We start from the raw sequence: 15,933 nt of genomic DNA, 5'->3' as shown, positions 1-15,933 counted from the left end.
ACGATTCATTTGCAGTTTGGACGCATAGGTGTGAACATCTCCTGCCCTGATAGCAGCTGGGGGAAGACTATGCTCCGCCCGTGAGCGCTTTGGAACAGGCGAGGTGCCCACGGCAGCACCCGCTGCTTGTTGAGAGTAAAAGCGATACGCACTTTCACGTCAAAAAGTCGTCATAAATAAGTCTCCAATAACACCAGAAAAAGTCGCCAGATTTGTCGCTAGTCGCTTTTTAGAAAAAAGTCGCTAAGGGGGTCTGAAAACTCGCTAAATATAGCGACAAATTCGTTAAATTGACAACACTGTGTGTCGCTAGCAATCACGTAGCACATCATTATATACCAGCTCGCCCAACTTCAGTAACCTTACTAACGTCACTGCTGTTTAGTTTCCTGTCTTCATTTATGTTGGAAGTGATAGCAGAGCTGTATGTTTGAATTTTTTCAGAAATCTCTCAGTCAGAACATGTTACATCATGCTTAGGTAACTAGCGAAACTAGCGAGCTAACTTCCACTAACTTCCAACTCCGTTAAATGTAATAAATTCTGTTTTCAGGACCCAGACTACACCCAGATTTACGAGCACCTTAGTCCGATAAATACGGCAACAATGACGGCCTGCTTGCATGTTCTACATAAAAAAGTGCTTTGGTGGGTATCTGACGGACAAACACCAAACCAGTTCCAGATCACTGAAGTGGCACCATTTTTACAAACCAATTCTGGTTCATCCGTTTCACTGAACGATCCGCTTTCTCCCTTATCATTCTCCGTTAACAACATGCTTTTTCGGCCATGTGCACATGCGTGTTTTACCCATATTCTATCGCGATATTTCATTTTCTTATCGTTGCCTAACACTGTACCGGTATTACCGTAAATGGTATAATATGGCCCAGCCCTAGTTGTAAGATTCGGATAATTATTTGTTAAAAGCTAGAAATTTTAAATGAGAATAAGAAAGAAAAGTATTTCTTTGTGCCCTGGCAAAACTTTGCTAGACCCGCTCCTGCACAGTTACCAGCTGTCAGCCGCTTAGAAAAGGATCCTGGTGTTATTTGTCTCTCAGAAACAGTTCATAACTTCCCTTCAACTCATTCATGTTACCTAAAAGGTAAACCTGTTTGTCCATCACCTGTTCAGCTCTGATGATTCAGTAAGGACATCTCCTGGTTTCATCTTCGTGTTTCCCTCTCACCACATATCCAACTGATATCAAGACCAGCAGCTTTTACAGCTGTGGCTCCAGCAAACATCAGCTGATACTAGAAAGTATTATTAAATCAATTCTAACAACAGCTTATCAAGTTTAAGGGTGCTTCTGTTGTTTAACACGACCTCCGCTAGTTTCCTCTTTCTGGCGCAAAGTGGGTTATAAATAAGCAAGAGAGACGGGACTTGCGGCAGAAACGCCGATCAGCTGATCATTGATCAGTTTTGTGATTGAAGTAGCAGCAGGAGAGGGAGGGGTAGAGAAGAGAGAAGAGGAGGCAGCTGACAGCGTAAAGAGACAGAATAACTCCAGCTTTGTGTCTTTTTTTTTCACTCTAGCTGAAGTACGGGACAAATCGTGTTTATTTTCAGCTCAATATGAAACGTGTAATATTAACTCTGAATACAAGAGGATTCCGTCTTTTACTGGACGGTTGGCAACTCTACTAACTAACCTTATGAATAAAATAAAGTTCACTATCAGTAACATCATAGCACCCACCCAGCAGTATAGAAACTCCGTCAAGCTAGCTAGTACGCAGTACGAGTTATTGTAACTGACGGTAAAAGGTTAGCAAAACGAAAATAAACTATATCTAAACTTGGTTTATATCTGACCCAGTTAGACTGCAGTTCATAACTTCTTACCTGAAGTTCAGTTCACCTGACAATCGCACCAGCGGCCGCCGCAGATCTCTCCTCCTCCGCCTCGCCTCCCCTTTCCCTCATCCACCTGCTGGCCTCCACCACTTGCTAATTTTACTGAATGTGTGAAAGCTCCACCATAGCCACCACCAAACAGTTGAGTTATTTTTACACATCTGCCAGCATCTGTCCAATCCGCCACCTTTCACTGTTTACACCGTTACTGTCACGGTTCTGGGTCCGTTGGACCCAGTATTTTGAGTTTATTGTGTTTTGATTTAAGTTTGCATCAGGGATTGTGTTCTTGTTCTCTTGTCGTGTTATGGTAATGTTTATGTCTATTATTAGAGTTCCATGTTCTGTTTATCTGGGTTTAAGATGTGGGTTTAGTTTCATATGTCATTTCAAGTCTGTCTCTGTCTAGTCTGTGTCTTAGTAAAGTGTGTTTTGTTTCCTGTTTTATTGTGAAGGTCTGCGTCTCATGTGAGTGTGTTCAGTTTTACCTTTGTCTCGTCTTGTTGATTATTCCCAGCTGTGTCCACCACCTGTGTGTAATTCCCCTGTGGTTCTCTGTGTATTTAAGTCATGTCTTCAGTCATTGTTGTTGCTGGTCCGTCTGTGTATTCCACCCTGCGTCATCTGTGTATCTACCATGTCACATCCGTGTGCTCTCCCTGCTGTCCATCGTCATTCTCCTCTGCTCGTTCTCATTCAGGTTTGTGCTTTGTAGTTTAGTTGTTTCCCAGTATAGTTTAGTTCCAGCTCCATTTGCCGTTTGTATTTACTTTCATGTTCAATAAACCACCTTTACACCTTCACGACTGCCTGCACTTGGATCCTCCTTCATTTCCTCCACACGGCTCACCTCACTCGCCGTGACAGTTACGGGGGATAAAAACAAAAATTTACCATCATGTCCGATGGCCAGTCCAGCAATGTATTAGACTGTTGTTTTCAACAGTCTGATACACTGGTCATACACTGGTCATTATATGCTGTATTTTGCAGACAGAGAGTTACAGGACTCTACAGACTCATACTCATAATACAAGTCAGAGCTTTATTAAAAAAAGAAAGTTTTGTTTTCAAAATTGGAGTTCAAGTTATTTTTACTTCCAATAGTGTTAACATACTAAACAGGTCATGAACAAGATTTTTTTAATTTTCATTGTAAGTAGCCTAAAGCAGTTAATTAAAAGTAGTCTAACATAGATGTAAATGCTGTAATTTGATTATTTTAATAAACCATGTAACTTAGATGGATTCGATGCTGACGTGACAACAGTGCACACGTCTGCTGTTGCTGACAGTGGTCCAAGGGACCGCTCAGGGAGTTTGTGTGTTTTCTCAGACACATGAAAACTTAGAGGGAACATTGGTTAGAAGCACCTTTTTAATTTCAGTTGTTTATTTATTTTCTCTCATGAATTATTACTTGATGTACTTTTTTGTTGCTGTGATGTTTGTTAAAGGTTTAGTGTTGACCCCAGAAAGAAGCTTACTGTGACAGTATTGTTATTTGTGAAAAACCTCTGTGTGCAACGGATGGTTAAAAAATGGTTCAAATAAAACATTTCAATTCATTCCGATTTTTTGTAATATAAATATGGAATTGTTGATTTGAATGAGTACACCAGAGGAATTTTAGGCACTGGTTAAATATAACATCTGTTTTTGGAGGTTATTAAAACATATCACGATATATCCAGTATCGCAATATAGCCAAAAAATATCACAATATTAGAGTCCTCGTATCACCCAGCCCTAGTTCAAAGGTGTTTGCATTTGGACCTGATAGCAGACATGACTTTGATACCATGTTTCCACACCCCAGTCACAGAATGGCAGAGCATATTTCTAGTTTTGGCTTCAGTTTGTTACAACAGGAAGAAGCTTAGATCTGTAATCTATCTCCTTGTATTGTCTGAAACTACCAAAAAAAAGCTGTAACAAATGGCTCACAAGTTCCTGAAGTTAAATAAATGTTTTAAATCTGATTCTTTTATACGACCAATGTGGAAAAGCCTAAAATTTCTCAGTCTGCTTAATAAGAAAATTAACTAGTATTTACATTTGAAAAGGAGGCGTTTATTTCAAGAAGAGAATAGAGAAAATTCTTGAACACTTCACTTGAACATAAAGGAACTTTTGAATATGTAAAGACATTTCATTCCTACTGTGTATTCCTGCCAATGAGGAAATATTCCTGCAGTCAGTGTTTAGAAACATGGTTAGTGATTCTTCAGTTACTGGTACGTTCAAAACAATCCATCCTTTCTGAAACTTAGGAGAGGGTGCATGGACCAAAGCAAATCAGAATGGTTGAAAATAAAGAAAATACATGGTTTTCAGTGGCTAAGTCAGAGTCCAGACCTTAACCATGAGAGAAGACCACTGAGATGCTGTGGCATGACTTAAGAAGAGCTGTGTAATTAAAGCATGTCATAAATATTAATGAACTGAAAATATGTAGGAGGAATCATCTAAAATTCTTTCTTTCCAATGTGCAAGACTCATTAGCATCCACAGGAAATCTCTGATGGAGTTGCTACTGTTAAGCTGAACTGAAAATTGAACCGGCTATCAAACCCCAACCCTACAGATGATTGTCCGAAATAATACTCACAGCATCATTTAAGCAAGGGCAGCCTCACCATGAATGTAGTTCAAGGTATATCTTCCCAGTATTTATTTGTTGGCTTACTTTCCAAACTGTTCTAACTTTTCAGGGGGTGATTCACTCATGTTACAATTATCAATATTGAGAGTTGAACGAAAACTCCTCAACTGAGAATATTAAGTGAATCCCACAAGCAGCCAGAGGTGGATATTGACTACATTTAAACATCTAAAGGATGTTCCACCAAAATAAAGCAAAGCATAGTGTTAAGATTGCATAAAAGCTTTACCTATACGATCTAAAGAGAAAAACTTGATCAGAATGAAAGCACCAGTGGCAAATCATAACACTGTGTATACAGTAACCTGCTGCACCCTCTACCACAAGTGATCTCAATGAACCTCTCAGTTATTTTACAGGAAGCACCTATTCAGTCCAGAAGGTCAGCTCAGAAACGTTATCATACGTATATCTGTCTGTCCCATGTAAATATATTTATCTTCCAACAACTGAGAACGAAGGCTGTTAACAAGATAAGATGAGAATAAGATTGCTCCACATTTTGTCTGCCTACTCCCAAAATCAATTTGGGAGACATTATTTTGAGAGGCAAATGTCAAATTTACATACTGGGCTCAGAGGATAAAGACATTTAAACACGCAAGTGCATCAAATACACCTAAAATAATTGGTGCTATGTTTAGTTTGGCAAGGACTGACAAAATTCTGGATGGTGCTTGTGCACATGCAATAGTGCATATTCTATAATTAGGTCTAGATGTCAAATGTACAACTATTCAAATGGGTTAGTCGGGTCCACTGAGGAATATGTGCTCATTGAGAGCAGATGCTGATTGAAATCAAGCGTGCACACAGGGAGATATTAATATCACCTAAAGGATTATGCCAAAAAGCAGTACAACATATTACACACAGTGCCTCAGAAAGTAAAATTAAATAATTTCCTATGTGGTGTCTGAGGGCCAAGCTGAACTCTCTGTATTTAATTAATTGAGCTGAGAGAACTATAAACAGCAAGCCTTTGACTCTTCATCCCATTTCCCCCTAAAGCTTGTTGGATATAAATATCAGTATGGAACCATGCTGGGCTTTCACAAAGAGGATTAGAGTGAGGAAAGAGGAATCAGACAAAACTTGCTTTACTTTATTTAGTGACACCACCATTTGTATTTGAATCTGGAAGCCATAGCAGGCATACAAGTCCAACATGCCTTCCATTTCCAATGCGGGAAACAGCTTTGTTTTTGACGCATGAATTTTGAAATGGATGATTTCTGAAATTCTTTCACAAGGTTTTTCCAAATATTCTCAACATAATGGACTACAGAAATTTTAAATTTAGACCCTCAAATTTAGTTTGACAAGGAATGTTAGTTAGGAATTCTTAGTTAGCGTATTCTTAGTTAGCGTATTCTTAGTTAGTGTATTGTCTGTCTTGTCTTAATGTTGGTTTAAAATGGAGCACTGTAACAAAAAATAATTTCCCCCAGGGATCAATAAAGTATTCTGATTCTGATTCTGATGTGCATGGCAGCAGAATACAGAAAGATGCCCTAACCCAAACAAACCTTTGCTTTCCTACTGCACTGGAGGTTAAACAATCTTTGGAGTTGGACCAAGAGAGGTTTATCCATCTGCTATTTGACCACTCTGATGAAAATCCAATCATCTACTTTTTTTTTTTTTTTTTTTGCCTGTCCCGTTTGGCTCTTTTGCCATCAGAATTATTGTCTAAAGGCAAAAAAAGATGCCCAACGGATTTACTTTACCAAATTGACCATCCCAGCCTTGCCATAATGGTCCATTTGATTCACCTTTTATTGTTTATTTTATTTTCACTTGCTGAATACGGGACAGACTTGACTGGAGGAAAGAAGGGGAGGAAGAAAGAGGGAAAGAGAAACAGCTGAGAAGAGGGACGGGGGAGAAGGGCAAAAAACAAAAACCAACAGAATCCAATCATCTACTTGACCAAAGGGGAACCAAGAGACATCAGAAGTCACAGTAGCCAGCTTGGCAAACCAGCAAAAGTCCCATCATCAGAACCTAATTAAAAAAACCCGGGGCTAGGAGACTTAGATCTCCACTCTTCCAACACTAAGCGTGGTGGCAGGGGAGGGGCTCAGAAGGCTTTTGCAGCAGACCCACATGTGGAAATGGGAAGGCAGAAACAGCCAACATGCAGCCAGAGCTGACAGACTGTGAGATAAGAGGGTGCTGGGAAACACAGCTCTGATTTGTGATACCACAACTGGTAGAAATGTGAGCTGACCCTCAAAGGTGTGAGCAAAGAAACAAAAAAAAATAAGCACTGTGATTCATACAAACTCACTTTAATTCAACAATGTAATCACAAAGCTGTTCTATTAGACTGCAGAGGATTGCTGCAAAGGACATTAGACATTGCCAGGCTTTCTTTGTGTTCGCTGGTGTGATAAAACCTAAAACCCCAGTCACATATAAGTCTTTCTTAATCCGGTATCTCTGCTTCAGCCTCTATATGCGTTCACATAAAGGAGTCATCTGACAAATCGTTACTTCTTTAACAAAAACTACGCAAGCGTGCAGAAGCAAGGTGTGAAACATTAACTGTTGCTGTTTCCATAGGAATTAAGATGGCAAGTAGCACTCGGGTCCCGCTAAACTGATTATAAGCACATGTGTGCACCTCTACATAACTAGATATTAGAGGTGCACACATGTGCACCAACAGGCCTGGAGCATTCAGGTGTGTGCTACCACATTTCCAAGGAGTAAGTAATAATCTCAGACGAGCAAAACCCAGAAACCACATCAGGCTACGTCCACAAGTACACGGGTATTTTTGAAAACGGAGATTTTCCGTTTTCGTTTAAAAAAATAATCCCGTCCACACGTAAACGCAGAAATGAAGGAAAACACTGCTAGGAACATGCCAAAGCAACAGATGGCGATATATTCCTAACCGTGTAGAAATGTTGGCCAATCAGAAGTCTAGAAGCCTCGGTGGGAAATAGTAAACAAGGATGGGGCATAGAAGTGTGAGGGAGACAGTAACTGTGTGTGTATATGTAAGCATGTAAACACTGCAGAGAGTACAATTAACAGTAACAGTATTGTAGAAATTCATTTCACCGAATAACGTGGCGCACAGTGTGACGTCAAAAAAGGCGCACACTTTTGACGCTGCGTTTCCTGCGTTTTCTCCGCTTTTCTTGTCCACACGTAAATGCAAAAACGGAGTTTTCAAAAATATCCACCCTGGCCGGAGTTTTTAAAAATCTCAGTTTTCAGTGACCGAAAACGCCGTTTACGTGTGGACGAAAGGTGCAAACGCATAGAAAAATCTGCGTTTTCAAAAATACCTGGGTACGTGTGGACGTAGCCTCAGACTCTACAGGCCAGTTAGCATGTTAAATGTTAGCATTTATGAGAGTATAATTAGAAAAAAGACTGAACAAGTATGGCTTTTTTTTTCTCTAATTAAAACACGGCAGGAGGTTTGCAAAATTGCAACTGAACAAAGGACACAACGTCTGGAACAATGCCCTTTGGAAAGATAAGACCGAAGTGGAGTTGCTTGGCCATAATTCATACTTATCGTAATCTGCATGAAAACAAGCGCTCACTCTTCCTGCTCAACAAATGACAAGGGCGGAGCCTTATACCACGTGATACAGAAGCTGTGCCGTGTGATGCTAAAATTAGCAGGGAAAAAACAACGGAGAGCACGTCAGGGATGACGAGAAAGTGACAGGAGTAAATCCGTCCCGGTCAACCACCCAAACATCAATAACGGGAACCTTATACAGCGCTTCCCTATACACGTCGAACTCCCGCAGGCACAAAGAAATTACATAAGCTATCACTTATCACCTGACCAAAGATATGGCTCCCATCAACACTGAGCAAAACAAGGGATTTAGGAAAATGATCAACACCCTAGACAAACGCTACACAGTGCCGTCCCGCAACTATTTTTCTATTGTTGCACTACCTGCTCTATACACGCAGCGTCGAGCAACGGTGGAGACGGAATTTCAAGCAGTACAACATTTTGCGGCAACAACAAAACGTGAGACATTTGTTGTTTTTATGTTTATTTATTGTTTTTATGTTCAGTCTCAACTGTTACGAAGATGATGTGCAGTTAATAAGTGCAATAAATATTTATACTGGAAAAGAAAATCGTGATCTCAATTCTAAGCCAAAAAATCGTGATTCTCATTTTATGCAAAATCGTGCAGCCCTACTACCAACTGTCAAGTTACAGTCCTTGGGGACTCATAATGTGGGCCACAGAACCTTGACCTCACTGAGTCACCAATAAACTCCTGTATATACAAAAATACCCTAAAATCAAATGTGAGGACTGAAAGCTGTAACACAATGTAACAAAATAATGATCCTAAACACATCAGCAAATCTACAACAAAATGACTGAAAACGAAAAGAACCAAAGTGTTGCAATGGCCCAATCAAAGCCATCAACCCAAAATTCCTCTACTGATGACCTCTGACGTTGTCAGAAAATGATTACTGTTGCTAAATGTGGTTCTACAAGATATTATAGCTGCCAGGGAAAGATTCAGCATAAGCATGGTGCTAGAACACACCCCAATGGCTTTAGAGATGACTAACCTATCTTAACTGCACCAGCAGTGAAAATGTGACATTGTTTCAGCTCAGGCTTTTCATTTTTTGTTGGTTTGTTGTCTGCAAGAAAACAATAGGAGGCATCTGCCAACTGAGCATTTGAGATATTAACAGTTTACTGTGTTGTCATTCATCATTTTTGTAAACAAAACGAGAAAAACACAGATGACAACATGTTATTTAGTTTCAATGTCGCTGTGCCATTATTGTAGTATCACTACAGCATGCATGTTTTTGTGTCAGATCCTGTAAAAACAACCAGACACACTGACAAATAACCAGGCCATTTATTGTTCTATTCGTGTGCCAAGTTGCTGAAAGGACTTGTGTTTGAAACAAAAACAAAAAAAACCCCAGTGTAACCACAGTTTTGGGCTACTGGATTCAAATCTATCTGCACCTGCAGGGTCATATGCAGAACTGTGTGACGTGTGGCTAAGCTCTAGCCAACAAGATTATCAAATGATCCAATAAACTTTGGATGATAGTCACAGACATGATCACAAGGTGCTAAGCTCGATGGAAAACAGAGTCGCCTGTGCCGCTTCCCAAAGCCTGCTCCACCGAGAGGCACAGAGAGAGCAGTGCTGAAAGAGCGAGGGCAAGATGGGGAGCGTAGGAACTGCATAGGTCACAGCGCATCAGTGAGAAAAACAGTGAACACCCTCGGAGAAAGAAAAGAATCATAGAAAACTCGTACTGCTGTAGCAGCGCAAAATTCAGGGCTTATAAAAGATGACAGCCTTGTAAGTTACAGCCTCCTCCTATCAGTAATTACAGTGTAGCCAGACAGTCATAAAATCTAATGCATTGTAAATTATGAGTTGTTACACAGAAACCATTAATTCTGCATGAGAACAGGCAACTGGGCAGTGCTCTCTCCATTGGTTTGCCTCCTCGTGCTGCGATTAAACTGACAATTAATTACTGAGAGAGAAGGCCAAGCGAACAACAACAATCCGATACGTCACTGATCCCCTAAGGGAAATGCTCTTTGCTGTTTGCCCTGCTCCAAGAAGAGGTCAAAGGCAACAGCTCCAATGGCCTGCAGGGAGATGCTTCGACACAGCAGCAATTACAGGGGTTGGATGCAGTGGAATTCTGTACAAAATAGTTAAAGAATTTAATCAAGCAAGTAGAGTTAGGGCCCAACAATTTAGGAAAAAACAGCCAACTGATTCTTCAGCATAAATAAATGTTTACTTCACCTCTAAAATAAATCAGACCACAGAGAATAATACTGCCGGTTGTGTCCTCACAGAGTTGAGACGAGTCAAAGAAGCATCATCTTTTAGGCAAATACTACATTATTAGCAGAATTAGAATCACTCAAATAATGATAAGAACTCTTTGGCCAGTCAGTGACCATTTTTTGGGCTTCCTCTGATTTTGCTGACAGCTCTGCTCAAAGATACCCTGAAAAGTGTCTTATCTCTAGAAGCACAATGAAGCATTATTTGTTTGTGGGATCCTATGATGTTTGCATTATGCACATGCACAGAGGACAGCAACTAGCCCCTCAGCTGTGGCTGCTGCAGGCTTTTATAAAAAAGGAAAACTATATATATAAAAAATGCAGATCTTCTCACTGTTTGGTAGGAGGGGCTAAAATGGCTCTTTTTCATGTTGAAGGTTGCCAAACCTTGGGTTAGGTGATCTCAGAGACATAATAGAGAGCTTCCTCCAAAGGGTGGCTGGGTTCTCTCTTAGAGATAAGATGAGAAGTTCAGCCATCCGGGACAGGCTCAGAGTAAAGCCCCTGCTCCTCCACATCAAAAGGAGCCAGTTGAGGTGTATCGGATAAGGATGCCTCCTGCCCGCCTCCTCTGTGAAGTGTTCTGGGCATGTCCCACCAGGAGGAGCCCCCAGGGCAGCAAAGGACATGCTGGAGAGATTATATCTCCTGGCTGGCCTGGGAATACCTTCGTGTTCCCCCCGACAAGCTGGAGGAGGTAAAACTGGAAACAGACTTGAAAAGAAACAGTTCTGGTGAAGCACTGATGCCTCAAAGCTAGAAGGTCTTAGTTTGGTTCTCTGTGGCATTTTTTGTCCCCTGTGGCTGCATAGGTTTCCTCCTTCCTCCCAAAGGAAGCATAAAGTCCAGAGCATAAAGTGTTCTGGACTTAAGGTAAATATGGCTTGTCGTATAAAGTGCTTTGAGTGGTCAATAAGATTAGACAAGCGCTAACAGATTTTGTCACCAGACATAACCTGTGTGGGGGCTGTGTGGGGGAGAGCTACCTCCTCTGTGAGCTCCACAGTTTCTGGTCAATCAATTGATCTGTACAAACTAGCAGATTAAAGCGTGTTGTGTGAGTTAACGTATAGCCTGAGATCAATAAAACTGATGTGTCTGTCAGATTTTAAGGTTAGGGTAGTGTGCTCTTTTGGGGAATAAACCACTAAAAAGACACCACCCACTCATTATTTCTCCAAGGATCAAAAATCATAGAGATGTGTTTCTTTGACAAAAGCCTCTTTAGCTAACATAAATCTAAGCACACCTCATTAACCAGGGACCAGGCTACAGTTTCCTTTTTGTTGTCATAGGGCTAATGTTAATTAGTTACAGTGTGTAAATGTACTCATCATTATAGCTGGTGAAATCAACTTGCAACAGCTTGTTTAAGGCACTTTTAACAATGTAGGCTGTAGGGCTGGGCGATATGGCCTAAAATCCATATCACAGTATAATTTGAAGCATGTGCGGTAACGATATATATTGCGATATATTCTTTTCTTATATAACGTATGTTACACACTATAAGGCACACTTAACATCCTTTAATTTTCTCAAAAATCGACAGTGTGCCTTTGTTAAAAGTCCGCAAGTTATTTGAACTACATCACTGTGGAGTAAAATTCCTTCTGACCGAGGACGACTCAGTTGAAGCGTGATCGGCAATCAGTGCAAACATACATTACAGTCTTATATAGGAATTCTGGTTGGGCTTACTGACCTCGAACCGATTTTGTGCAGTGTGCGGCGCGCAGAAATCTGTCAAAAAATGTTTTAGTACGACTTTGGTTAGCTATGAAGGCGCACCGCTTGATGGATTGGCGGAGCATTACGGCTGCCGTAGTCAGGAGCCTTGCGGAGTAATCCAAAACTGGGTCCAAAACTCCGTCTCCTTCAGGTCCCAAAGTCAAACGAACACTGCGGCATCACTGAGAGTTAAAAACTGTCTAAATTCATAAGTGGTCCGCAGGTGCGCATTCGCTGTCAAAATAAAAAACACACACAAGGGTTAGGGTTAAATTTAAAAACTGTACTTTTGAGTTAAAATATATATTTATAATTTTAATAAATGACAAATTAAAAAGGCATGAACATTTTTTTTGTATCGAAAAAATATCGAACCGTGACACCAAAGTATCGAACCAAACCGAACCGTGAATTTTGTGTATCGTTGCACCCCTACCCAATATGTATATTTAGCATTTTGCCACAGTTACTGTCACTTAAGAAGCACAGCAGCTGCCTGACTGCACAAGGAAAGAAGGCAAGGATGTAGCAATGTGCAGGGTTAACGTGCAAGTGTAAAAAAAGGGGTAGCCTTGAATATTTGAGTATCACCTAGCTACGGTAAAATCTGTTTTCCAGGAATTGGAAAATGTGGCTGGACCTGATGATGTCGATCACAGGCAAACATAGCTTTCTCAAAAAGTAGCCGAAGAATCCATGATTGCAGCCTTAACGTCCTCAACTGAAGCATCGGTGTGTGGATTCCTTCCTGCATGATGGTCGGATGGTGACTTGACCTTAAATCCCAATGATGAAGTGTTTCCAAACATAATAAGACATTGAAGCTAATGACATTAAAATGGGCTCATTTCAATGTAAAGGTCTTCGTAAAGTAGCAGTTGCCAAAGGAAAAAGAAAATCCAACTGACATTTGACAAACCACGCTGTACACTTTAAAGGAATATGTTCCCCAAGGGCACCAAAATGCCACTGCGTGCAGTAACAAACAGTAATCCACAAGCTGACAGAGTTCCCCTTAAATCGTGTGGACAAGGAAAGCATAAGTGCATTGAAACTGTAAACGAGTTAATAAGCCCATTCTGTAATACACTTTTCTGTTGTGCTCTATACAAATGCTATTCATCAATGCCACGCGCAGTTTATCTCATCCAGGAGGGCCCATGCTGTTCCATAAATTCAGCTCCAATAATATCCAGAACTAAAATATGATGTAATTAAGAGGGCTTTTCTGCAGATTCATAAAAAACAGTCTTCATTTTCCTGCATTGCAAACAGCAAATGTTTCAAAAGATCGATTTTGTGCATTGCATTCGTCCAATAACTCAAACAGGCACATAAAACCCCCACATGAGGGTTAAATTAGTTAAAACAGGCCTATTAGATGCACACCCAGGGACTTGCTTCCTCTCACAGGATGCCAATAAGATGCAGTTTACAACGCAGCACATGTCAACAGCCTATTTGCAGATATAACGACTGAGTTTTGAAGAAGGACTGTTTGATAATAATTTAGCACAGACAGCTTTTGAAAAAGGACTCAAATTCATTAGTTTCATGGGGGAAGGTAAAAGGAGGAAAATCAGAGGGGCTCTTTCCCGCGCTGCACCAGTAATTTATTGATCCACAATCAATGTCATCATGACTTTTAGAAGGACTAGCAGCTGTGATCGCAGCACCTACAATTGTGGAAACAGTTTCTAAATCTCAACATCTGTCAGAGCTTTTGTGACAGAAAAATTGCTTCCATCAAGCTTGAGCTTAATCAAACAGAGGATTTAAACAGCATTACAGCAGCAGAATGGAAATGAGTTCTTCTATACTTTACTTCATCAAACTAGACCTCCAAACCCACGTCCTGGTTCCCATTTTCAGATGTCATTTCCTAATTGAGATTAAACCACTGCATTTTGTGTCACAGGAGACAAATGGAGGACCGCGGGACATTTCTGAAATTAAATGGAACTTTCCTGTCATTCACACAATTCCAGTGTCTGGTCGCATGCCAGTACACAGGCTTAAATGAGAGAATCTGGCAGAGATGATCGTATTAACGACCCAGGCGGCAATGTAAAGGTTGTGCTCCCACAAAAGAGATGGTTACACTCCACCGCTTAAAAACAGTGTCAAGAAGTACTGATGTAAGCACTTCAAGGAGCATGGTACAATTCCAGAAAGAGGATCGGTCCTGTGGGAGGGAGATGCATTTGTGCGTGTGCGGTGTTTATATTTCAAAGAAACTGTCAAAGTAAATCTATAGGAATGGATTTTTGGGAGGCTTAGGCACACTGTTCACAGCAAGTATAGACACTGACCGAGAACTGTGTTATGACCCTTAGATTACAAGGTAAAATCCTATTCAGCAGCTTGCCACTGAGGGTTATATGGCTCGCTTTCAGTTTTTGACTTCTTGGTGTAATGTAGCAGTATCTAACAGGGTGATAAAGGACAGCAAGGTGACACACATTCCTTTATGCTGTGCAACAGAGAGCAGACGGCTTTTCTGAGTTCATGTTAATTGACATGGATTAGAGGCCAGATAAATCCGTTATATCTGATATCAAGCTATGAAGTACAAAGCATTATGAAATGCACAATGCTCTCATCTACTTATCTGGATTTATTTTGCCTCTGCCCTTGCTCGCCTTTTTCTATGATTCTAATAAACGCAAATAAACCCGACACCTGTGAACCGGCTTCTTACTGAAATGATGCCACGCACTTAAAACCGCAGTTATTCCTGCGAACTACACAGTATAAAGCAGCTCCGAGCACCGAGTCGTGCCATTTCAAAAGACGAAAATGTATCAAACTACATCTTCAGTAGCAAGTTTTAAATCTCAGTATTACCTTCGGCGCATGCCTGCTGAAGAAAAGAAAGAAAAGAAACAAGAAAAAGCCAAACAACATTTACAACCACAACAAGGGTCAAACGGCGTAGTCATAAACAAAACTGCATGTGATCGACTTGGCAAGCCTTTAACTCAATGTCACTTCCAAACACAGCATCCCTGGGAGCTGGGAGCTGGGAGCGAACGAATATTTTTAGTGGCAAGAAAAAATTCCCCGACACATAACACACCGAAGGAAAAAAAACACACACACACATTTCCGACCCTTAATGAAAACACCCACCCGTGTTGTCGTCCGCGTCCCGTCCTTACAAGTTGTCCAGGAATCTTAGATCCGTCCGCTTCACACAGCGCTGATACCTCCTCTGCTCGGCGTCTCGAGCTGCACGCTGCGCTCATGGAGATGGAGGTGGGTTGGCGGGGGGCTGTCAGCGGAGAAGAGGAGACTGTCCAATCAGAGGCCGCCTTGATGATGAGGGATGGCGGCCAATCTGCCCCGGCAGAGAGAGAGCGGGGTGATGCCGCTTTGTTTAACGGAGATTGACTTTCAAGCAACAGAGCGCGAGCGCTTATGATGTGATGGCATCTGGACGAAAATAAGCATGCGTACTAGTTTTGCTGCCGGGGGGGGAGGTTTTCCAGCTGCTTCCGTAAAGAACGCCTTTATTTAATTGAGACACCATTAATGACATGGATTAACCATTGAAGGGGAACTGAGTATGTATGCAGCCATCACCATTATGTTCCCATTAAATCATGAAACAGACCTACTGAAACACGAGTCAGTTCAAGTTGTCCATATTATTTAATGGGCATTCCAGTCCATGCCTCATATTTTTTTAGACCCATGCTGGAAATGCTCTTTGCTCATGGCTAGAGCTGATCCATTTGATTGGCAGGTTCACCCGCAACAATATAATTACTAAATAATTAAGCATGTCAGCAGTTTTGCTGTTTTATTGTTTGTT

The 15,933-nt window shown here is 41.0% G+C and overlaps 1 protein-coding gene across 3 annotated transcripts in view; it reads right to left on the bottom strand.

Annotated features, from left to right (window-relative positions):
• The window catches only part of LOC101478566 (beta-1,3-galactosyltransferase 1), a 214,066-nt gene extending 198,608 nt beyond the window's left edge, over positions 1 to 15,458 (bottom strand). For all 3 annotated transcript variants that reach the window (XM_004570407.2, XM_004570408.2, XM_004570409.2), the window contains exon 1: positions 15,249 to 15,458. The gene's annotated coding sequence lies outside the window, so the exon portion shown is untranslated. The remainder of the gene's footprint in view (positions 1 to 15,248) is intronic.
• Positions 15,459 to 15,933: the final 475 nt, after the last annotated feature.

The sequence above is a fragment of the Maylandia zebra genome, linkage group LG23, assembly GCF_041146795.1.
Source record: "Maylandia zebra isolate NMK-2024a linkage group LG23, Mzebra_GT3a, whole genome shotgun sequence".
Lineage (NCBI taxonomy): Eukaryota > Metazoa > Chordata > Actinopteri > Cichliformes > Cichlidae > Maylandia > Maylandia zebra.
Note: the sequence above shows the minus strand (reverse complement) of the source record. Positions and strands in the feature narration are given on the sequence as shown.